A 23692-nucleotide genomic window follows, 5' to 3' on the forward strand; every position below is an offset into this window, starting at 1 on the left:
AGGTAGGGCTGGGGATGGGGGAGTTGCCGTCGGAGCGGGAGCGGGAGCGGGGGCGGCGGCGGCGGCGGGGGCGGGGGCCGTGCGGGGCTCCCGCCTCGGCCCGAGGGACCGGACCCCGGGGTCGCCCGTCCTCCCGTCCGGCCGCCCGCCCGGTGGGCGGGATGCGGGGGCCACTTCCCCGACGGGCCCCCCGCGCCCATGGGAAGGACCGGCCGGGCCGGGCCGGGCCGGGCCGGGCCGGGCCGGGCCGGGAAGGGAAGGACCGGCCGGGACGGGACGGGGCGAGGAGCCCCCGCCTCAGGCCCCGGCTCGGCCCGGTCACCTCGGCCCGCCCCAGGGGGCCTTCTCCTCCTCGTCGTCGTCGTCGTCGTCGTCGTCGTCGCCGCCTTGGGCAGCCGCCCCCTCCCCGCGGGGTCAGGGCCCTCCTCACCACCAACTCCGCCCCGGCCCGAAGGAAACTTTTCCGCTGAGGTCATTTTCTTCTCCCCCCCTTGGGCGGTGGGCAGGGGGATCCCGCCGACCTCCCCTCGGCCCCCGCCCCGCGGCCCCGGCCTTCACCAGTCCCTCCCCGGACGCGGTGGTCCAAGCTGGGCCTCGGGCCGCGGGCCGCGGGCCTCGGGCCGGGCGGGGCCCCGGGGGGGTCAGTGGGGCCCAGGGCCGCAGGCCGAAGGGCAGCCTCCTGGCCTCCCGCACCCCCCCCCTCCCCCCATCACACGGAGTTTCCATTTTGGAACCGTATTGAAAGCAAACGGTTTCGGGTCGGAAAAGATGTCGGTTGGAGAATAGGTTGGGTTGAGCGGGACCCTCGGGAGGATCTGCCAAGGGAGAATCGCCCGGGGGTGGGGGCGGGGGGAGATTTCTTCCTCCTTAGTTGATTCAAACCCTGCCATCAAAAGGTATTTCAGGGAAGGAGGGTATCCTCTAGTGCTGTTGGTTTGGGGGGGAGGGAGGGGAGATTGGGTGCTCACTAGATGCAGCCCAGGGCACCTAAATCCTCGCATAACTGGTCTCTGTTGCCGAATTGTCCATTCCAAGCGTTTAGTCCAGTGCTTTGCACATAGTAAGGCTCAGTAAATACTATTCAATGAATGTACCTACTTTGGTAAACTGTAAGCCCGTCATTGGGCAGGGATGGTCTCTATCTGTTGCCGAATTGTCCATAGCAAGCGCTTAGTCCAGTGCTCTGCACATAGTAAGGCTCAGTAAAAACTATTCAATGAATGTACCTACTTTGGTAAACTGTAAGCCCGTCATTGGGCAGGGATGGTCTCTATCAGTTGCCGAATTGTCCATTCCAAGCGCTTAGTACAGTGCTCTGCACAGAGTAAGGCTCAGTAAATGCTATTGAATGAATATGCCTACTTTGGTAGGAGACTCTAAGCCCATCACTGGGCAGGAATTGTTTCTATCGGTTGCCGAATGGTTCATTCCAAACGCTTAGTACGGTGCTCTGCACATAGGCGCAGTAAATACTATTGAATGAATGTACCTACTTTGGTAGGAGACTATAAGCCTGTCGATTAGACCGTCAACCTGTCAGTCATTGGGCAGGGATTGTCTATGTGGCCAAATTGTCCATTCCAAGCGCTTAGTACAGTGCTCTGCACATAGGCACAGTAGATACTATTGAAAAAATGTACCTACTTTGGTAGGACACTATAAGCCTGTCGATTAGACTGTCAACCCGTCATTGGGCAGGGATTGTCTATGTTGCCAAATTGTCCATTCCAAGTGCTTAGTACAGTGCTCTGCACGTAGGCTGAGTAAATACTATTGAATGAATGTACCTATTTTGGTAGGAGACCATAAGCCTGTCGATTAGACTGTAAACCTGTCATTGGGCAGGGGTTGTCTGTGTTGCCAAATTGTCCATTCCAAGTGCTTAGTACAGTGCTCTGCACATGATAAGCACTCAGTAAATACTGTTGAATCAATGCACCTACTTTGGTAGGAGCCTGTAAGCCCATCATTAGGCAGGGATTGTCTCTATTGGTTGCCGAATTGTCCATTCCAAGCGCTTAGTCCAGTGCTCTGCACATAGTAAGCACTCAGTAAATGCTATTGAATGAATGTACCTACTTTGGTAGGAGACTGTAAGCCCGTCATTGGGTAGGGATTGTCTCTGTTGCCAAATTGTAAGTTCCAAGCGCTTAGTACAGTGCTCTGCACATAGCGCTTAATAAATACTATTGAATGATTGAATAAAATAATAAATAAATTGTGGTTTTTGTTACGCGCTTACTGTGTGCAAAGCACCGTTTTAAGCACTGGAAGATACAAGGTGATCAGGTTGTCCCACGTGGGGCTTACAGTTTTAATCCCCATTTTACAGATGAGATAACTGAGGCACAGAGAAGTTAAGTGACTTGCCCACAGTCACCCAACTGGCAAGTGGCAGAGCCGGTATTAGAACCCATGACCTCTGACTCCCAAGCCTGGGCTCTTTCCACTAAGCCACGCTGCTTGGCTAGGCCTTCTCCCTTTTTAAAAGCCAATTATTTGATCATAGAGAAGTTCCTTTTTTTTAAATTTTGAATCGTCTAATTTTCCTGGTTTACTTGACTTCTCAGTTGCCTTCAGGTGGGCTTTTGTCTCTTCGCTGCTCTTTTCCATACATCAATCAGTCAATGTTATTAAGCACTTACTATGTGTGGAGGACTGCACTAAGCGCCCGGGAGAGTACAATACAACAGAAATAGGCACGCTCCCTGTCCATAACGAGTTAAAGGGATACGCAAACTGAGCGGGTAAATGTGCTTCCCAGAACCCCATTGTTTCCTCATAGAACAGTTCTTACACAGATTTGTGGGGCTTATCAGACAGTTCAAGTCCTCTAACTTCCAGTTCTCTATTTCAGGTGCCCCCTTGAAGCAGTCAAGTTTTGTCTCGCTGCCCATTCTGGGTAGGTTGGAAGGAATTGAAAAAACTCCTCCTTGCTTCAGTCTTATGTGGTCTGAATTATTCTGGACACCATGAAAACTACTTGGATACCCAATGAGGTAAGATCTAGTTTTCTTCTTCTGAAGTGGACATTGTAGTCTTGAAAAATATCTGTCTTTTTTATCAATTCTGTTCTGCCTCTAAAATAAGATAACGCCGTTGCTTTTTGGTGAAGGACCCCCGTGACCTTTTTTTTTTTTTTTGCCTCTGACACTGGTAAAGGATTGAAAAAAACATTCAATCTGCTTTTGATATCTTTTTTATCGTAGTATTTAAGTGCTCACTATATGTTGTCAGCACCGTTCTAAGCACTGGGGTAGATACAAGTTGATCTGGTCAAACATAGTCCCTCTCCCATGTGGGACTCACAGTCTGAGTAAGAGGGAGACACAGTAAGTGTTCAGTGAATACAATTGAATGAATGAATTTTTACAGGTGAGGAAACTGAGGCACAGAGCAGTTAAGTGACTTACCCAAGGTGACACAGCAGGCACGTCTATCATTGTAATTGCTCATTCATTTTTTCCTTTAAATTGTCATCACTGTTTATAAGTGAAATTGTTCACACCCATTGAGATTGTAGAATTGATGAATAGCTAAAGCTTCTTCTGAAATTAATAGCTAAGGACTTGTGCCGTGGACATGCTGTTGATGCAAAGCAAACACAACTATGTGCGTCCCCTTCCCCCACCCCTTCACTCAGAGCTATCATTAGGTTTCTTAGCTGGGCAGCTGTAGGGGCACCCGAGGTGCGGAGATGGTGATTTTAGTCTGTAAGCTCCTTTGGTGCAGGGATCGTGTCTGCTCATCCTGTTGTACTCTCTGAAGCGTTTAGTACAGTGCTCCACACAGAGTGGGGGCTGACTAAATATGATTAGTTGATTAGGAGTGATGGACCATCTAGTAAGAATACGTGTTCACTCTTTGACAGCAGACTGCTGGTACCAAGAGTGTGGCACTGGCGGTCAGTGCCTCTGTGACCACCATTTTGCGGCAACTCTCTGCTTTAACGATGATGAGGATGATAATAATACAGTGGTATTTAAGTGCTTACTCTGTGCTGAGCGCTCTACAAAGTGCTGGAGTAAGTGCAAGATGATTGGGGCTCACAGTCCAAGTGCGAGAGAGAATGGGAATTGAACCCCCCCCCCCAGTTAACAGATGAGGAAACTGAGGCCCGAAGAGGTGAAGTAACTTGCCCAAGATCATACAGCAGGTAAGTGGCAGAGCTGTCAGAAGAACCCAGATCCTCCAACTCCCAGGCCTGGGCTCTTTCCACTGGACCACGGTACTCCCCTCTCTTTCTCCCATGCCTTTCCTCTGACCGCAGTAATTGGGCATGACATTTTGTGCCCACTTCCTTCTTCCGTCGCTCTTTTCAGCCAAGGGGCCAGGTGGCCCAGTGGGGAGGCCCCTGAGCCTGGTTGAGGCTTTGCCCCGGTGGTGGTAGGCACCGCGCCCGAGCGGAGCAGGCTTCAGAGGGCCGTGGGGAAGGCTGAAGCCATTTGCCCTTCCATTGTAATTTAGTGCTTCTGGGAAATGATTAGGCCAACGGATAGGAAGGAGTTTGACTTCCTTGAGGTCAGTGAGTTTTTTCCATTTTCTAAAAATAGCAGTAAGGGAAAGTAGTTCCTTGATCGTTAGTACTGATCGATTGCTGGGTTCAGAGTACTGTACTGAGTGCTTGGGAGAATAGGCAAGAGCCGGAGAATACGATCCCTAGTAATAAAAATAATAACGTTGGTATTTGTTAAGCACTTTGTGCAAAGTACTGTTCTAAGTGCTGGGGAGGATACAGGATGATCAGCTTGTCCCACGTGGGGCTCACAGTCTTCATCCCCATTTTACAGATGAGGGAACTGAGGCCCAGAGAAGTCAAGTGACTTGCCCAGAGTCACGCAGCTGACAAGCGGCGGAGCGGGGATTTGAATCCATGATCTCCGACTCCCCAGCCCGTGCTCTTTCCACTGAGCCACGCTGCTTCCCTAACCTAGCTGCAGCGTGGCTCAGTGGAAAGAGCATGGGCTTTGGAGTCAGAGGTCATGGGTTCAAATCCCAGCTCGGCCACTTGTCAGCTGTGTGACTTTGGGCAAGTCACTTCACTTCTCGGTGCCTCAGTTCCCTCATCTGTAAAATGGGGATTAAGACTGTGAGCCCCACGTGGGACAACCTGATTCCCCTGTGTCTACCCCAGCGCTTAGAACAGTGCTTGGCACATAGTAAGCGCTTAACAAATACCAACATTATTATTATTATTAGCTATGGCCACAGAAGTTGTGGGGAGGCTTCTGACCCCCACCCAGACTGGGCACCTGTACAAGTGCTCTGCATGTTAGAAGTGCTCAATAAATACCAGATCGATTGACTGTGACATTGGAGATTTCCTCGCTTATTGAGGGGTCTGGGATTTTTTTTTTTTTAATCCTGAGCAAGCTTGGCTTGTCGATGAATTTCTACCCTCTAGGGGGAGCCCTTACTTTGTCCTTCCTCTGTTCTTTCATCTCCAAACCCTGAAAATTTAAACTTAAACTCCAAGTGTTTCTAGCAGTTCTCAGGACTCACATTAAAGGGAATTTCAGTCTGGCTCAGAAATAAGTTATTTTTAAAAGTACAGTAAAACGTCTAACCTGTGGATTTTTGGAGAAAAGAGGCCTCCCTCTTTTTCATTGCAGCCCACTCCTAATCTAAAAGTGGAGGAAAACTTCCATCATTTTGAGCCATGCCCTCTGTGGTGATATCCAAATCAGTGGCGTTATCGGTTGTGGGATAACAAGAATTTACGGGAATAAAAACTTTGGTAAAACAGTAATGATAATATTAGGAGGCTACTTACTCTGTGCTAAGCACTTTACTAAGTGCAGGGGAGAGATCATGCTCTTCAGATAGGGCCCAGTACCTGTACCTAAAAACCGATGAAGTGCCTTTCTGGGCCCATTTAGGTGGCATTTTTCCAAGTTGTGGATTTTTTTTTTAACTCTTTCCTCAAAAATCATTTACTTTTTTTTTTTACATTTCAAGAATTTGGGGAAATTATTAACTAAAGAGGAAAGGTTGAGCCTCCTGAACTGTGCCTCAGTAACCTCATCTGTAAAATGGGGATGAAGACTGTGAGCCTTACGTGGGACAATCTGATTACCCTGTATCTACCCCAGGGCTTAGAACAGTGCTCTGCACATTGTAAGCGCTTAACAAATACCAACATTATTATTATTATTATTATTATTAAATGACTCTTAACTCTTGTGTTAAGACAGATATGGTTAGAAGGCTGCCTGTGACCAGTTGATATGCAAATTAGCCTTGACTGAAGAAACCCAGGGCCAAACATGTCAGGCCGAGACGGAAAGACTGTGGGTGAGGAACGGTTTTAATGAAAATGGACGCTGTGACCCTCAGAACTGGGTGTTGAGGTGACCGACGGCAGCTGATATCAAAGACAGCCTCTCTCCCTGCCATATAACAGAGATAGGATGGGTGAAAGTGCTGCAGTGACTAGGTTTTGGTCCGATCTGGGTATTTGGTTTCACAGCAGAGGTATTTCTTCCCATCTTTCCACATGAGTGGTGGGGGCACCTGCTTCCTCAGGGGCTTCCCGAGGAGACTAACATGAGCTGAGAAGACTAGTATTAATCATTCGTGTTTATTGGGCACTTACTCTGGGCAGAACACTCTACTAAGCACTTGGGAGAGTTCAATACAAATTCTGAGTCTTTATTTCACTCTATTTTAGGGGAGTACGCGCAGTTCCTAGAGAATGCCTGTTGGCCAGGACCCTGTTGTGGGTGGATAGAATGCAAGGCAACGAGAGATGTGGTTGTATGCCTGCTGCCACGATAGTCAATAAAAATAACAGTAATAATGTATTGGTTAGATGCATACTCTTTGCTAAGATTGTACTAAGCACTGTGGAAGATAGAAAGCAATCAGGTCAGATAATCGGTCCCTGTTCCACATGGGGCTCACAGTGTAAATGGGAGGGAGAACATAGATTTAATCCCAATTTTACAAATGAGGAAACTGAAGCCCAGAGGAAGGAAACCGAAGCACAGAGGAAGGGAAGTGACTTGTCCACAGTCACATGCAGACAAGTAGTGGAGCCCGGATGAGAACCTAGGTCGTCTAAGTCCCGGGCCTGGATTCTTCACACTAGGCAGTGCTGCTTCCCCAAGGCACAGGGAGGATAATGTGACATTCCTCCGGTGACGTGGTGTGGCCTAGGTTCGGGTGCTGTGGTGAGGAGAGTGACGAATTACCCGTTCTCAGACCACAGAAGGCAGTTACAGTAAAGCCTAGCGGGCAGGCCATGGGACTGGCATTCAGGAAACCCGGGTTCTAATGCTGGCCTGGCCACTCGCCTACTTGGGCAAGACACTTAACTTCTCTGGGCCTGTTTTCTCATCTGCATGATGGGGATAAAATAGCTATTCTCCCGCTCTCATTCAGTGAGCCCTTTATGGGGCAAGGGTGGTGGCAGATCTGATTATCTTGTGTTTACTCCAGCGCTTAGCACAGGATCAGCACTTAATTCTTTTGTCATTAGAATCATCAGAGCCCCCTCCCAGAATGTATTCCCCAGCCCCTTCCCCGCTCCGCCCAGCACAGTCCTCCACTCCAGAAACCCAGCTTTCTAATATCCCTCTATATTTCCAGCCTTTCTTCCCTTAAGGGAGGTTGGCATTCTTCTGTTTCATCCAGTATTGATTTGCTGGTATTTAATATCTCTATTCACTCTCATTCTTTCAACTGTCACAGAAGCACTGTGGCCTAGTGGATAGAGCATGGGCCTGTGAATAAAGGATCAGAACCCAGGTCCACCACTTGTTTGTGTGACCTTGGGTAAATCACTTCTCTATGCCTTGGTTACCTCACCTGTAAAATGGGAATTAAGACTGTGTGCCTCGTGTGGATAGGGACTTTGTCCAACCTGACTACCTTATATCTACCCCAGTGCTTAGAACAGTGCCTGGCTCAAAATAAATGCGTAACAAATACCACAGTTATTATCAGCTTGGGGAATCATTAAATTGTAAGGGCCTTGAGGGCGGAGATCGCATAGCGGAAACGTCCTGAAGTAGGTTTCCTTGCACATCTAGTACAGTGCCCTGCAATTATCAGTGCTCAGTAAACACTGCTGTTAATGATTCTGGAAAGTTCTTAATAGCCCTTTGCTTTCCTTTAGGCTGTGACGTAGTTGTCCATGGTATTTCTTGGGTTTATGCTTAGTATTCACATATTCAATCCAAATGAAATCCTGTCAGTCCCACTTTAACAACATCGCTAAAATCTGCCCTTTCCTCGCCATCCAAACTGCTTCCACAGTAATACAATCACTCAGCCTCTCCCACCTGGATTACTGCCTCAGCCTCCTTGCTGACCTTCCAGCCTCCTGTCTCTCCGCACTCCAGTCCATACTTCATTCTGTTGCGGGGATCATTTTTCTACAGAACTGCTCAGGACATGGCAGGGACTGTCTCTATCTGTTACTGATTTGTACATTCCAAGCACTTAGTAAGTGCTCTGCACATAGTAAGTGTTCAATAAATACTACTGAATGAATGAATGTCACTCTGCTCCTCAAAAAACTCCAGTCATTGCCCATCCACCTCTGCATCAAAGACTCTTTACCACTGACTTTAAAAGCAATCCACCACTTTGCCCCCTCCTACCTCACCTTACTATTCTTTCTACAACCTAGTCCTCACACTTCTCTCCTCTCATGTTAAGCTTCTCACTGTGCCTCGATCTTGCCTGTCTTGCCACCGACTCCTAGCCCACGTCCTGCCTCTGGCCTGGAACACCCACCCTCCTCATATATGACACACAAAGACTCTCCCCTCCTTCAAAGCCTTATTGAAGGCACTTCTCCAAGAGGCCTTTCCAGACTAAGCCCCTCTTTTCCTCTTCTCCCAATCCCTTCTGCATTCCCCTGAGTTGCTTCCTTAGTTCTTCCCCGCAGCACTTATGTACATATCTGTCATTTATTTGTATTCATGTCTGTCTCCGCTCCCCCCCCCCCCACCACTGGAAGCTCGCTGTGGGCAGAGAATGCATCTCTTTATTGTATTCTACTCTCCCAAGTGCTTAGTACAGTGCTCTGCACATAGTAAATGCTCAATAACTACGATTGAATGAATAGTATGCTTGGGGTCAGCTCTGGATGTCACTCCCAGGTTAAAATTATAAGGATGGTAATGAATATTTAAGCTCTTACTGTGTGCCAAGCACTGTATTAAGCACTGGGCTAAAGATAAAATCAGGTTGCACACATTCCCTGTCTGACGAGAGGCTCGCAGTCTAAATGGCAGGGAGAACAGGTATATTAACTCCATTTTACAGAAGAGGAAACTGAGGCCCAGAGAAGTGAAATGACTTGCCCAAGATCACCCAGCAGGGAAGTGGCAGAGCTGGGATTAGAAGCCTGGTCTGATCCATGCTCTTCCCACTAGGTTATGAAGTGAGACTCTATCCCTCTTCCACCTGGGACTCCCATTGTCTGTGGGAATCTTTCGATGGTTTGCAGTCAGTTTTGGAATTTGATGAAAAGGGATTGGATATTGGGGCGGGGGGATGGAAATGGTTAGTGGGTTACTTGTGCCCAAGCAACTGGGACCTAAAGGAAAAGTTGCTCAGGCCTTCGGGGGGAAGTCTCATGCTAAGCTGGTCAGAGTAGGCCTCTCACCAGGAACAGCTGGAAAGTTCAGGAAATTAGTGCCGCTTTTGATCGTCATTGCTTTTTAGGGAGAAAATGAAGTACATATCGGGGAGGGAGCGAACTGTTCCCCTTTGGGGTGCTGTTTGAGGCCACTACGGCTTATTCCTCTTCAAACAGCCTTTAAATGGTGCCCTGCTGGATGGAAAACTAATGAGTTTTCAGAGATTTACCTGTGCCCTCTGGAAGGAACAGGCCCCGGCGGGTGGGGTGCAGCGGTGTCCCAAAACCCTGGTTTTGCTGCTGGAGTGTGGCCTAGCGGAAAGAGAACAGTCCTGGTATTCAGAGGTCGTGGGTTCTAATCCCAGCACCGCCACTTGTCTGCTGTGTGACCTTGGGCGAATTACTTCTCACAGGCTGTTACCTCATCTGTAAAATGGGAATTAAGACTCTGATCCATGTGGGACAGGGACTGTGTCCATCCTGATTAGCTTGTACCTACCGCAGCGCTTAATATAGTACCTGGTACTTAGTAAGTGCTTAACAAATACCCTAAAAAACCCCAAACGATGATGAAATGACTGACTCAGAGAATTGGATCTGAGTGGTTTCTGTGTGTTTCCCCCCGTTGCACCTTGCTTTTCCTTGTCCTCTTTCTCTCCTCACCCCCTCCCGGCCCCGCACGACCCCCGCAGCCTTCCCATGCCCTCTGGACTCCCTGCTGTTCTGTAGTCTGTCCGCTGTTTGCTGCTGCTGCTGCAGCGACTGCTGCGACAGTGGCGGCGGCTGCTGCTGCTGCTGCTGCATCTTTCCTGAGGAAGCCTGCAGCCTTCCACTTCCCCTGCAGAGGGAGAAGTGGTTTATGGTCAGGGCCTGGTCTTCTTCCCTTCCTGACCGACATTCTGTGCTCTGGCATAGCCAGGCCTAGCTGGAGTTGCTTCGTCTGTATGAAAATAGAGCGCCTAATGAATGCCACTATAATAATAAGAATGTTGGTATTTGTTAAGCGCTTACTATGTGCAGAGCACTGTTCCAAGCGCTGGGGTAGATACAGGGTCATCAGGTTGTCCCACGTGAGGCTCACAGTCTTCATCCCCATTTTCCAGATGAGGTAACTGAGGCACGGAGAAGTGAAGTGACTTGCCCATAGTCACACAGCTGACAAGTGTTAGAGAAGCAGTGTGGCTCAGTAGAAAGAACCCGGGCTTGGGAGTCAGAGATCATGGGTTCGAATTCCGGCTCTGCCACTTGTCAGCTGTGTGACGGTGGGTAAGTCACTTCACTTCTCTGTGCCTCAGTTACCTCATCTGTAAAATGGGGATGAAGACTGTGAGCCTCACGTGGGACAACCTGATGACCCTGTATCTACTCCAGCGATTAGAACAGTGCTCTGCACATAGTAAGTGCTTAACAAATACCAACATTATTATGTGGCAGAGCCTGGATTCGAACCCATGACCTCTGACTCCCAAGCCCGGGCTCTTTCCACTGAGCCATGCTGCTTCTCAGCCTCTCACCTTCTCATATTATTATGTGCTTAGGTCTGAGGTAGATTCAAGGTTATCATTTTGGACATAGTATCTGTTCTATGTGGGGCTCACAGTCTACCTTGTCCCCGTTTTACAGGGGAGGAATGCTGAGGCCCAAGGTCATACAGCCAGCCACTGGTGGAGCCGGGCCCGTATCCCGAGTCTCCTACTCCCCATTCTGGGCTCTATCCGCAAGGCCCAGCTGCTCCTTAGGAAAAATGGGTGTGGTGCTTTATTCATCATCTGCGAGCCAAGACTTTTAGTCAGGCACTCAATTGTATTTATTGAGCACTTACTGTGTGCAGAGCACTGTACTAAGTGTTTGGGAGAGTACGATATAAGAACAGACATATTCCCTGCCCACAATGAGCTTGCAGTCTAGACAGGGAGACAGGCATTAATATAAATAAATTATAGGTATGTACATAAGTGCCTTGGGGCTGGGAGGGGGCGGATGAATGAAGGGAGCAAGTCAGGGCGATACAGAAGGGCCTGCGAAGGCCTCTTGGATAAGGCTTTGAAGGCGGGGGAGAGTCACTGACAGATGTGAGGAGGGCAGGCGTTCCAGGCCAGAGGCGGGATGTAGTGGTCACCACAGTTATGACTGACTGGTTTCTGAGGCCCACTTTAAGGATAGGCTCTAAGCAGTGGAAGCCAGAGCATCTCCCCAGAGCCAAACTCCCCCTCTGCTTAATTAATGATGGTTTTTGTTAAGTGCTTACTATATGCCAAGCACTGTTCTAAGCGCTGAGGTAGATACAAGCAGCGTGGCTCAGTGGAAAGAGCACGGGCTTTGGAGTCAGGGCTCATGAGTTCGAATCCCAGCTCTGCCACTTGTCGGCTGTGTGACTGTGGGCAAGTCACTTAACTTCTCTGTGCCTCAGTTCCCTCATCTGTAAAATGGGGATTAAGACTGTGAGCCCCACGTGGGACAACCTGATTCCCCTATGTCTGCCCCAGCGCTTAGAACAGTGCTCGGCACATAGTAAGCGCTTAACAAATACCAACATTATTATTATTATTATTATACAAGATTATCAGGTTGTCCCACGTGGGCCTCACAGTCTTCATCCCCATTTTGCCGATGAGGTAACTGAGGCACAGAGAAGTTAGGTGACTTGTCCAAAGTCACACAGCCAACAGTTGGTGGAGCCTGGATTAGGACCCATGACCTCTGACTCCCAAGCCCACGCTTTTTCCACTAAGCCATGCTGCTTACCCGCCTGGAGTTGTGCACCTTGGCACCACATACTCAGCGCTTAGAACAGTACTTGGCACATAGTAAGCGCTTGACAAATACCATCATCATCAGAAGAGCAGAGGTTAACAGCAGGGAAAGGTGTGACCCTGGCACTGGATCGACCGTGTTCAAGGCCGTCCAGGTGGTGGTGTGCCGGCGGGTAGTACTTGGGTAGTAAGTGCTTAGGAAGCACAAAATAGGCAAGAGGCCCTTTCCCTGTCTCCAGGGAGCTGGCCATAAGCCCATCTGGGGTAATTTTCCAGGGACACCTTCCCCTCTTCCCCCGGGAGCAGGGCCGTGGATGTCTGTGGGGAGGGCAGCAGGGGTGGAGTGGAGAAGGACAGTAGCTCTTGCCCACACCACCTGGCCAACCTCCCTCTCTTCCCGCAGCCTTTGTCCGGGCATCCCGAAGCCGTCTCGGTTTCAGGTCAGATATCAGTCAGTTGATAGTGTTTATTCAGTACTGAGTGTAGAGCACTGTACTAGGCACTTGGAAGAGTACACTGCAATGGTAGACACAATCCCCACCCTCTGGGAGCTTCCAGGCTAGCGGGAGTGGCCGGCTCCTCAGGGAGGGATCCTGCCAGTGCGTTCTGAGCACTTAGCTAACCCGCAGCCGGCGGCGATTATTTATGCGATATTAAGAGGAACGCAGATGAGGGAAGCGGGAGCCAGTGACCAGAAAGGGAGCCAGACCTTAGACCTAGCTTCTACAAAGAGCCTGATGTTTCTCTATTCTAGAACTTTGAAAAATCAGATGTAGTCAAGGAGCTTTATTTAAAGTTTAAAACATGAAAAATCAGTTCCTTGCTCCTTTGACAATTGGAGAGCAACTTTTAAATGTGGAAGGGCAACTCTTCAAGTTCCAAATGGGAGTCACTGGGCTTGGGAGAATATTCACAGTGATTTCAAAACAAGCTGGGTGGTAGCTGGGTGTAACGGAGATATGTGGTGAAGACGAGGACAGCGGCCAAAGAGGGCTGTCGCTGCCACCTCTGCCTTCTGTAGGAGTTGGTTGGTGAATGGTAAGAAGAAGAAGAAGTGATATTTAAATGCTTACTCTGTTGTTGTTGTTATGGCATTAAGTGCTTACTAAGGTTCAAGCGCTGTACTGAGCACTGGGGTTGGACAGATGAGGTCGAGCAGAGTCCCCATCCCTCACTGGGCTCCTGGTCTGAGTAGGAAGGGGAACCGGAATGGAATCCCCATTTTACAGATGTGGAAGCCGAAGCCCAGAGAAGTAAAGCGATCTGCCCAGGGTCACCCAACAGGCAGGAGGTGGAGCCAAGATTAGAACCCTGGGGGTCCTCTGACTCCCGGGACCGTGCTCTTTCCACCTGGCTGCTGTGCTAGAAGAGAACAAGAGTTGCTCTGTGCGCATCGGCCTTTCCTGTAACATTATGTTCACTGGGAGTCACCAAAGTTGAGGAGTGAGCACCCTGACCAATGATATGCAGGTGTAAACACATGTGAAAAAGGTGTGGTTGGCTAGTCACTAATAGTCAGGTGGACACACCCAAATGCGGTTGTGGAGATCAGTTGCTCCCTTGCCGCGGGCCACTTGAAAGCACGCACCTGGCCAAGTGAGGACTTGGCGAGGCAGGGTGTGGTGGTCCCTGGGGGCCGCTGGAGAAAGTCCCGGAGCAACCTGGGGAATCCAGGCTACCCAAAGTGTGCTGAGATTCCCTCTTGCCCCAAACTGCAGACTCCTGAACTACTGTAGCGCCCCACATCAGTGCCCAAATCCTGCCCATTTCCAAGGTGAGGCTGGGGACTCGAGGTGTAAATAACTGTAGATGAGCCGAAGATGCCCTGCTACTGCAGTGCAGCAGAGGGGTGTTGGGAGGAGACCCGCTGGATGTCCTCAGGATGAAGAGCTACACTTTGGTCTTGGACTTGAGGATAAAATTGTGGGGTGCAGTTTCTCTCCATTCAGAAGCACCTCTCCCTTGGGAAGGCAAACTTGTAGGAGCTTTTATCTTCTGGGGAATTGTTGCCCCCGAACATCATGTTTAAGTTTTTTGCCCAATGCGGAGAGCTTTCTCTTAAGTTCGGCATCCATAAAGAAGGGCTTGGCCTTATTTGGAGTTTTCTCCTTCTGCTGATAACTGTGTTCAAGGTTTCTAGCATACCATCTCCCACAGCTGGAGTTGTTAACTGCTGCGTTGTTTACTTTGGCTTTGGATTTCATCCAGTTCAAGTTGTGTCTTTTGGTGTAACTTCAAAAAATTATGTTTTCCTTTTCCCTAGGATCGGAAACCTGGAAAACCCTGACTTGGGGGGGAGGGGGGTGGAGCGGCAGGGGGAGTATGGGAGAGGGGTGTGCCGAAAAAAGGAGTAGGCTCACACCTGGTGAGTCTAGTGGAAAGAGGTCAGGGGTCCTGGGTTCTAATCCCAGCCCTCCTGCGTGACTGTGTGACCGTGTGGAATCTTAACTTCTCAGTGCCTCATTCTCTCTCCCCCTTAGCCAGGGAGGCCAGGGTGGGGCAAACACTGTGCCTTGATTATCTTGTTTTCCCTTAGAACAGTGCTCGGCCCACAGTAGGTGCCCAATAAATACTTTGACTACCCCAGCTACAGTTAGCAGACCCAGCTTCTAGTTCCGGTCCGCCGCGTGTCTCCAGTGTGACCTTGGGCAGGTCACATGGCTTAGCTGTGCCCCCGTTTCCTCACCTGTGAAATGGGAATCCAATTCTACTCCCTCTAGCCCCAGATCCCCATGAGAGACAGGGACCGTGACCAACCTGAATATCTTGCATCTATCCCAGCGCTCAGTAGAGTGCTTGACACCTAAGCGCTCGACAAACCATTATTATGATTTGGCACGCTTGCCGGCAGGCATATGACAGCCCTTCCTCTGCAGGAAGGAACTCGTGTACCACAGAAGCGATGTGGTTTGCAGTGTTTGCAGGCCCTGGGAAGCCTGGGCGCGGGCTTTCGGTGAAAAGTGCGGGAGGCAAGAAAAACGGCTTCTTTGGGTTTAGGGTGAGTTGGCTGCATCTCCTAGCCGGAGGCCAAAAACTTCCCCGTGAGCCGTACGGCAGGGGTGTGCCTTCTTTCGGTTCTCGAGAGGCGACCGCGCAGCGGGAAACCGGGCCGGTCGAGGTTCGGCGCCGAGCTCACGTTGGGCACCCGCTTCCCGCGAAACGGGCGAGAGGACCCGAAGCGAGTTTCCATTTAATTCAAATAAGCGGCGACCCGGGTCCACTTTCGCTGTTGTGCCTGGGACGCTGGCCGGGCAGGCTCCGGGGACGCTAACTGCGGCCGGCCCGCCGAGCCGTTTGAGGAAGTTAGTGGCGCGGCCGCCATTTCCTGAACGGCAGGCGTTTCTCGTGCAACACGCGGCCGAGGGGCCCCGGCAGTCGGCCAGACTTGCCCGCGCAAGGGTTGGTCTGGGAGGCTTGGGGCGGGGGGGGGTCAGGGTGCACGGTGTGCCCTGGAGTTCGGTGAAGTTCCCCGCTAACGCGCAGGGCAGCGTTAAGCGCCGCGAAGTGTCTTTCCCGCAGAGGGGTCTTGCGGTCGCTGTCGGAGGCCGCCGGCCGCTCGCCCCTCCCGCGGGAGCCGCGTGGTGCCCCGCCAACTACATTTCCCGTGGGGCTTCGCGCGGGCGCCACAGCCGGGCTCCGGGGCCGGCTCGGCCGGCGCCTGCGCAGTAGCGGGGGGGGGGGCGGGTGAGGGCGCCCTGGCGGCCGCCGAAGGCATAGCAGGGGTTCGCGGCGGGCCGCGTTGCGGCGCGTGACAGCATGGGCCGGCCGGGCCGTGGGCGGCCGCGTTCCGGCTGTCCGGCCGCCCCCCGACCGCACTCATCCGGGCCCCGTGGCCGCCCCGCTGTCCCGAACGCGCTAAACGCGCCTCCCCTCCCGCCCGCCGCCCCGAAGCCGGCGGCCCGCCCTCGGGCAGCGGTCCCGGCGGCCGGCGGGCAGGGGGCGTCCCCCCGGCCGGACCCCGCCCCTGGCAAGGATCCGGCCCAGTGCCGCAGTGTGGCGTGCGGCCGCCGCCGCCGCCCCTCGTTCCGGTGAGCAGCTGGGTCCGGTGCCGCCGGGGGAGAGACAGAGAGAGAGAGAGAGCGCGGGAGAGCGCTCGTCTCGGCGCCGCCGCCGCCGCCGCAGTTGTGTGCGCGCGCGCGCGACCGCGGCATCGGCGAGGGGCGGGCGCGCCCCCTGGCGGCCTACGGGCGCGGAGAGCGCCCCCTGGCGGCCCGCCGGGGAGCGGCCGCCCCCGGCAGCCGCAGCCGCAGCCGGCGGAGGCGCTGTCCCTGCCGCCGCCGCCGCCGCTCCTCCTCCTCCCTCCTCCTCCTCCTCCTGCTGCTGCTGCCGCCCGTGGCCCCGCTGCTCGCCCGCTCCATTCTCCTCCGCTTCAGATTAGGGGGGGGGGAGGGAAACGAAGGAGCGCGGCCGCCATTTTCCCCGCGCCGCCGCCGCCGCCGCCGCCGCCGAGCCAGCAGGAGAAGAGGACGCCGCAGCCCGGCCCGCGCCAACGCTGCAGCGGCGGCGGCCGCCCCGGGACCGCGCGGCCGGCACCCGATCGCTTCGGACCGGACCGGACCGCCCCGGGCTCCGGGGGGGTGCAGGCGGCGGCGCTGGTTGGTGTGGGGCGGGGGGGCGGCTTTCTTCTCCCCCCGCCCGCCCGGCCGCCCGGCCGCCCCGGGCTGCGGCTGTGGTCCGGGCGGCGGCCCCCGCAGGAGCCGAGAGACGGACACAGAGAGAGAGAGAGAGAGAAGAAAAGCGGCCGCTCCCCTCCTGCACCCCCTGCCTCCCCCCCGCCCGGAAAGTCAGGGCGGCACCGGGCTGCGGGGGGCTGCGCGGGGGGAGGGGGCGGGCAGGACCGGCTGCCGCTCCCGCTGCCGCCGCCGCCGCCGCCGCCGCCGGCGGGCCCGCCCAGAGCGGGGCTGCTCTTTGCAAACTGCGCCCATTTTGTGGGGCTGAATCCGCCCGGGCTCCGCTCCTCCATCACGTGGTAGGTGCCGCCGTCGCCGCCGCCGCCGCCGCTCCTCCATCCTCCTCCTCCTCGCCGTCCGCCACCCCCGCCGCTGCCCTTCTTTTCTCCCCGCGCCGCCTTTGTTACTTGGAAGGCCGGGGACCCGCACGCACAGTGGGGAACTTTGAATGGGCCGCCCGGCCCGCTCCCCGGGGCCCCGCCGTGGCGGGCGTTCCGACGCGCGGCCACAAAAGCGGGGCGCCCCCCGGCCCGCCCGGCCCGGCCCGGCCCGGCCCCGCCCCGGGCCCCCCAACAACTCCCCGGGCCCTTGTCCCGCCGCCGGCCTCCCTCGCCCCCCGCGCCGCCCGCACGGCCCCCTGCTCCTTCCTTTTGGCTTCTCTTTTCTCCGGCCGCATCGAGGTCGCGCCGCCGCCGTCGGTTCCCGTCTCCTCTTGGTGGACATGTTTTCGGGCCGGCTCCCTCCCACCAGACGGAAGGGAGAAGGAGGCTCCCCCCGGGCCGGCGCTTGGGGAAGAGTGGAGGATTGGGGGCCACCGTTTCGGGCGCCCGTTCTTCCTCCCCCACCGGCCTCCCTTCCCGGCCCGGGGTCGGCTTCTTATTTTCAAGGGGGAGCGGTTATTTTAGTGGCCAAAGTCAAGTCCGGTTTGTCGTCGGCGCCCTGTCCTCCTCCCCCCCCCTCCCCCCGAACCGGGAGATCCTTTTGTGTGTGTGTGTGTGGTGTGGAGTGTGTGTGCGTGTGTGAGCGCGCGTGGGTCTTTTTGGACTTAGGGGAATCCGCTTTGGAAAGGTCTGGATTGGGCCGAGCTGTTTGGGCCGGGGTCGCTCGGGGAAGGGGAAGGGGAAGGGGAAGAGGGCGCCCCTCGATGGGGCGGGGTCGGGGCGGGCGGTGGAGGCCCCGCCGGGAGGCCCGCACTTTTTTTTTTAACAGGGTTGCGGGTGCGGGCCCGGCTCGGGGGGGAAGGGAGGAGCGGAGAACCCGGGCCCCCAGGGCCCCCAAGTTCCCAAAGGACACTCCCCTCCCCCTCCCCCACCCCCCTTCCATTCACAATCCCACTGTTTGCCATTTCCCTCCCTGTCACGTGGCTGGCAATCATTGGGTTATATATATATATATATATTTTTTTTTTTTGGAGGGGTTCTGGTGGTGTTTATGTATCCAGAGGAGAGGAACGGTTTTTCCAAGATGAGAAATTTTAGGCCCCTTTTGAACTCGAAGGAAAATCAGGAAAGGTCTTTTTTTTTTTTTTTCAAGTAAACAAGGGAAAATTACATAATCCGCACCTTGCATAATGTGCTCTACTCCCAGTTTCTATTATTGGACGCGAATTCAAAAGCAACTTCCATATAGAAGTCATACGAAGGAAGAACGGGCCCCTCTTTTTTGCGAATGAAGGCATAGATTACTGTTCCCGGAGATTTCAGGGGATTTTTAAGAAGCAAGGCACGAGCCGTTTAAGGTATACCGCGCCTCTTCTAAAACGCCGTCTGGCCAATTTAGACCTTTTCCATTGTGTTCAGTTGTTTGGAAAGAGCTTTCTGCCTTTCAGGCAGAAGTGGAAATATCGAAGAAAGGAAACTGGAGTGACCGACCTCAGCTTCTTGTCTTAAGGCCTCCACATAAAGAGGGCTGTAATTTCGAGGCGTTTGTATGCCAAAGTTTCTTAAGCGGGAGATAATTGGTTTACCATCGCTCATGTTTCTTTCTATCCTTTCTCCCCTCGTCTGCGCGCCCTTCCTCCTCCTCTCCCTCCCCCCCCCGCCCCCCTCCCCCATCGGAGAAATGCCCATTTTGCAAGCCCCAGGCAGCTGCTCCCGTTGAGGATTTTAAAGGAAAGCCACTGGCCTGCCTCCCTTCCCAGCTAATGAATGTAAAATTGGAATTCTTGGAGTGACCAACAAAGTAAATGTCTCATTTTAAAAGTCAGCGTGGGTTGTAGGGGGAGTTTTCCCGAGCCGGCATTCATCCTTTCCATCTGACCAGTTGGTTATCTTTTTTGAATAGTTTGGGCCTTTTTCTTGCTAGCAGTTACATCATGTCATGTGATGTGTGCAGTGTGATGTGTATTTCTAAAAATAAGACAAGGTAAAAAGCCCATCCCCCCGGGAATTTAAAATGATGCATTATGAAATAAGGGAGAACAGCCCACAGTCGTGACACTCTTGATTTACTACTAAATTAGGTATTCATTGACTTGATTCAACTAACTACCTTATTTCATCTCTCTGACCCATCACTAGCTGAAGCAGCTGGCGAAGTCTTTCCACTCTGAGGTGTTTATGATTAACTTTTAATCCCTTGGTTGGCCCTCTTTATTTCTTCTCGATTTAAGAGGGAAAGCTTTGAGCGGTACCTGAAATGGGGGCGGTGGGGGGAGGGTGGGGGCTGGAGGTAGGAGGGTGGAGGCTCGCGGTGGAAGCTCCTGACCACCTTTATGCATGTAAACGTTACCCCTTTACACATGGCCTGGGACAGTGGCAGAGAGCAGCGGTGGACTGAGGGTGTCCTCCCTTCCTTCCCCTTCTCCTCCCCCCCCCCCCACCCTCCAGTGAAGACCTGTCAGAGCTCAGGTGGCCAGGGAGCCGGCCTCTAATTTCTCCCTACCGTGGTCCCTTGTCTGGCCTTCGTAAATCCGTTCCCATTCTCCTTCCCATTCCCATCCACACGGGTCTTCAGCGGTGTCCTGGGCTGTTCTCTTCCCTCGCTCTGAGGCTTTTTCAGAAACTGTTGGCCTTTTGGCTACTGGGGGCAAGTTGAGTTGTCTTGCCCTTCCTTCCTTCCTCCCGCCCCCACCCCTTAGGGGAATCGTTGTTCCCTCCCTTCGTGAGGGGTGGTGCCTTGTAAAAAGAATTGGTTTGAGGTGGTTAGAGAAGTGGGAAGCAGTTGCTTGAGTTCTCTGCCATTTGTGAACTTGTAAGTGGGAAAAGGGAGAGGAGAGAGGTTTCTTATGGTACATTCCTCTTCCCTCTCTTGTGCAAACACTGCCACATTCCTTTTTCCCCTCCTTCAATGCTACTTCCATGGCCTAGCTGGATAGTCATCTTCCCCCCCCCCCCCCCCGCCCGCCCCCCATGGGTCAATGTTGTGCAAGTTAGGCCTGGCTCCTTACCCGAGGGTCTAGATTGGTGAAGCTCCGGTGGCTTGCCATGATCTTGTCTTCAAGCCCAGCCCTATTGTGGCTGGAGGTGCTTGTTTTGAAGGTTTTTTGTTGGCTTTTTTTTTTTTTTTAAAGGACTCAAAATGAGCCTGGGCTTGAGTGCTTGTCGCTTGAGTCTTGGCACTGGGCAGAGGGTAGTTTCCCGAGGCATCGGATCCCTTAGCCCTTGGAAAGTAAGTCATCCGCAGATCGGTCACTCTGGAGGGCGGGTGTTTTTTTAACAAGTCAAACTTTTCACCAAGGGAACTGACTCCTCTTCTGCTCTTCCAAGCTCCCTGCCAAATAACCAAAGGCTTGAAATTAGTCTATAATGCTTCTTTTGAAAAGCTCAAAATATTTCACTTGCGTTAATGTATTTAAATCCTTGGGAAACCTGCAGGGGTGGGCACGGTGATAGCACCGTCTAGGTGGAGAAACTGAGGAGCAGAGCGAGGAAGTGATTTGCTTGAGACCTGGAGGGAAGTGGGATTTGAACCCAGCTCTTCGCCACCTGCGCACGTGCCCCCCCCCCCCCCCCCGCCCCCCGCCCCCCGGGCGTTGGAACTCCAGTTTGGGATTGATCCAAATCAAACTAGTGTGGCCGATCTCCTGATCAGCTGTTGGTGGACCAGTAAATCCTCCAACCAAGGTCTGGCCAGTCAGACGGACCCAGACGTTGAACTCACACCCCAGTGCTGTCCTGGAGCCCTTCCCCCTCTGGCCTCTTGTTTTCAGAGGTGATTCTTACGCTCATTCGATTAGACCGGGAAGGGTCCTGGGAAAGAAAGTAAGCTTTCTGATTTTTCTGACACCTTCTTCCTTGTTGGCAACAGTCAGTGACCGTGCACACCGTTGGAGTGAGGGTAACCTATCGCAGCAGTTTAGAGCCCCTCCAGGAAGGGAGGCGGGGGGGTCCGATGGAAAGAGCATGGGCCGGGCTTCAGGAGAACTGGGTTCTTTCTAGCCCCGTTCCTGGCAGTCGTCTGCAGTGTGCCCTTGGAAGAGTCACTTGACCTCCCCGGGCTTCAGTTTGCTCACCTGTGAAATGGGGATAAGATCTCTGCGCTCCCTTTTAGATTGTGAGTCCCGTGGGGCCTAACGGTCAGTGCCCTCCGACTTGTGCTTTTGGGACTGGGGTTGCTCACCCAGATTTGGGGGTGTGGTGGGGACCACGCTGACTCCTGCTAGATTTCATTTTCTTAAGCCTGCCCCAGCGCTTAACACAGTACTTGATGCTCAGAGTAAGTGCTTAATAATAAATGCCGGAATTCTTCCTTTCCCTAAAGGAAAGTGTAACCGGGATGTTATAAGCTGCCTGGAATGTATTTTAATACTATTCTTAATACTGAATTATTCATGGTCATATTTATTATGTTAGTGACTCTACCTACTATTAGCATCTGAGCAAGTTTACAGTTGGTTGGGGGGGGGGGGGGGTGATGGGTGAAGTGGTAGCCCTGATAGCACTTATAATTAGAAATAGAAAGCATGAAAATGACTCCTTCCCAAATCGCCCCTCCTCCCCCCGATGAACCTTATTTTTTTTTCATTGTTGTTGAATCGGACAAGAAAGTGCTACACAGTTTAGTCAGTTTGTGAGAATTATGAAATCCCATTGTACCACGTGCATGTCCTTGAGGGTACAATCTGCAGTAGGGCATTCTGGGAAAAGGACAAGCAACAGAAGTTCTGACCCCAAGAATAGATAAAATCGGTTCTTCCTCTAACGCCCGCTAGACGGAGCTTAGTTCTGGGTAAGGCCAGAGGGGCAAGGCAGGGCAGGGTGAGCCTCAGCTGCTCCGCTTCACCCGAATGACAGCAGAGTACTGGGGTGGCTGATGGTTGGGGGAAAAAAAAAAAATCCAAAGATGGAAACGAGAGAGATGTGGTTGGAGTGACCGCAGGCCTCCCGGGCGCTCCTGGGTTTCCAAGAATCTCTGTTGGTTTCCAGGTGCGGACCGGGACCCGGGACCTCTGGGATGGAGGATGGTGCTTTGGAATGATTTAGACTCTTCTTCTCTGGACCGGGCCTACCTTACTGTCTGGGTCTCTTTTGCCACAATTGTAATTTAATTACAAGTTGCAGAACTGGGAATTCAAGGTTGGAATGAATACGGAGCTCGACTTTTCTAAATCTGTTATGAGAAGTGGGCTCTTGGCGCCCAGATCCGGAATCCCCATGTCCTCATCCTCCAGGTTCTGGTTTTTCTTGGGAAAACTCTCTGGCTTTCTTGGAATCCGCTCTGCCTCGTGGACCCCTTCTTTTTGTGAAGGAAGTAATGTGCGGGTGGTTCAAAAAGAAGAGCGGAGAACTCTATCCCGCGTGGCCCCGGACAGCGGGGCCCAGGCCCCACTCTGCTCTTTGAGGCTGGTCGGCCGCTCCTTGATAGCTCCTCCACGGCCCGGCCCGAGCTTCTCCTCCGTCTCGTCAGGGAGGTGCCCTGACCTCCCCCAGGTGGCGGGAAGGGGACGTCTGGGGAAGGCAAAGCAGACGGGGCTCCTCCCGGCATGGGGCGGGATTGGAATTCGTCAGTCTGCGTGAACTTCCTGGAGTTTCCCAACCACTCAATACGGTCCATGGCCCCAGGGAGCTGCAGTAAACACCATTACTAGTACTGCTAAAGGAGGTTTTGGATGTCTTTATTTATCAATGCCTTACATCTGTTCCCCTCCCTACTCCCCACCCCCATCACCAGTGACCAGTGCAAGTGACCATCGCTCAATTCAGGCCCTTAAAAATGACTTGAACCGAGGCCTTAGAGTACATTGAGTGCTTGCAAAAGTTTCCATTGGTATTTGAAGGAGCATGATCCCTTTCCGTTTGGTGACTTAACTTAGTATATTAGCATTCTGTCTCTGTCGTAGCGGATTCAGGTCGGGCAGCGGTGCATCCTGGAGGAACGAGCTCAGAGTCGGGAGTCGGGAGATCCGGGTTCTGCCATTGACTTGCTGTGGGGCCTGGGGCAAGCCACGTACCCTCTCTGGGCTTCAGTATCCCCATCTTTAAAAGAGGGGTAGAACGGATTTGAAGTTCTGTGGGGGACAGGGACTGGACGTAGTCCCATCTGGTCATCTTGTACCATCCTCAGCACTTAGCTTCTTGTTAGTGTTTGACAGATACCTTCACAATTAAAAAGATTTCAGTGGAGATGGGCCCAAAATAAAAGTGCCCTTTTCTAACTGTACTACCTGGCTTGAGAAGCAGCGAGATTGCGTGGAAAGAGCCCGGGCTTACCGATACCGGCTCCGCCACTTATCAGCT

At 52.9% G+C, this 23692-nt stretch overlaps 1 protein-coding gene across 3 annotated transcripts in view; it reads left to right on the plus strand.

Moving 5' to 3' along the window:
- Nucleotides 1-376: 376 nt before the first annotated feature.
- KANSL1 (KAT8 regulatory NSL complex subunit 1) overlaps nt 377-23692 on the plus strand; it is a 106698-nt gene continuing 83382 nt past the window's right edge. For 2 of the 3 annotated variants that reach the window (XM_029074846.1, XM_029074848.1), the window contains exons 1-2: nt 377-471; nt 2858-2999. The gene's annotated coding sequence lies outside the window, so the exon portion shown is untranslated. Of the gene's footprint in view, nt 472-2857; nt 3000-17227; nt 17315-23692 lie in introns of those variants that run through there. The other variant, XM_029074847.2, reaches the window with a different exon arrangement.

This window comes from Ornithorhynchus anatinus, chromosome 11, assembly GCF_004115215.2.
Source record: "Ornithorhynchus anatinus isolate Pmale09 chromosome 11, mOrnAna1.pri.v4, whole genome shotgun sequence".
Taxonomy (NCBI): domain Eukaryota; kingdom Metazoa; phylum Chordata; class Mammalia; order Monotremata; family Ornithorhynchidae; genus Ornithorhynchus; species Ornithorhynchus anatinus.